This window comes from Octodon degus, unplaced genomic scaffold, assembly GCF_000260255.1.
Source record: "Octodon degus isolate 3935 unplaced genomic scaffold, OctDeg1.0 scaffold00087, whole genome shotgun sequence".
Classification (NCBI taxonomy): Eukaryota; Metazoa; Chordata; class Mammalia; order Rodentia; family Octodontidae; genus Octodon; species Octodon degus.
The window spans coordinates 3678265-3679196 of NW_004524663.1; positions in this window are offsets into that span (position 1 = coordinate 3678265).

A 932-nucleotide genomic window follows, 5' to 3' on the forward strand; every position below is an offset into this window, starting at 1 on the left:
TATAACAATTTATCATTCCACCTACAGACAAAAGAGTGGAGCCACTGCTGGTAGAGCCCTTTACTATTATTTTTCTAGCTCATTTTTCAGATACTTACTTCTTCTTCCCATGGCATTTATAGCCTTCTTTATTTTGGCTGAAACAGGTAACAGATGATAAGCCTTTATTTTTTTTTTCAAACATAATTGCCCACGGTCTGAAATGTCAAACCTAGTGATTTCTGCTCTGGGTGCTAACCAGATCTTTTCAGCTACTGAGCCTCCACTCACAATTTGTGCTCACCCCAAAGTTATAAAACTGTGGGGAGCAGCTGAAGCTGTAAATTCATCATTTGAATGGAGGCAAGACAAGGCCATAGTGCCTAAACAATCAAGCTATTTCAATCTTGAGAAAAGTATCCTGCTTGGACAATTTGAATAATTAGTTGCTAGCCAACATTGTGTCTCATACTAGCTTTGCAAGAGTATAAATAAATACCTCTGTTGTTGTCTGCCAGTCAGGTAAACAGGCCTCCATCTGAACTCAGTTCTTGTCTCTTGTCCATCTTTTCCTTATTCCAGCTGCTGTTCCTCCCCAGGGTACATTGAGAGACCAACGAGTCCCTATAAAAAACTTCTTTCTTTGTTCCTTGCAACCCTAGCACAAGGTCTGACATTAGAAGTTTTCAAACTTGAAAATGGATGATCATATGTTTGCCATTCCAGTATTTTTGTTATGTTTTATTCTTAGTAATCCTTTACTATCATGAAAACTTTTTCTTAGCTGATATTTTTGTATATATTAACCTATTCAAATACTGGTTGAGTACTCTGAATTGATCATAGATTCATACATATAATACAAATCTGGCCTTTTTGTTGGACTTACACTTTAATTTTAATTTTTGAATATTGTTTTGAAATATTTAATTTCATTTTGAATTAATTATTTA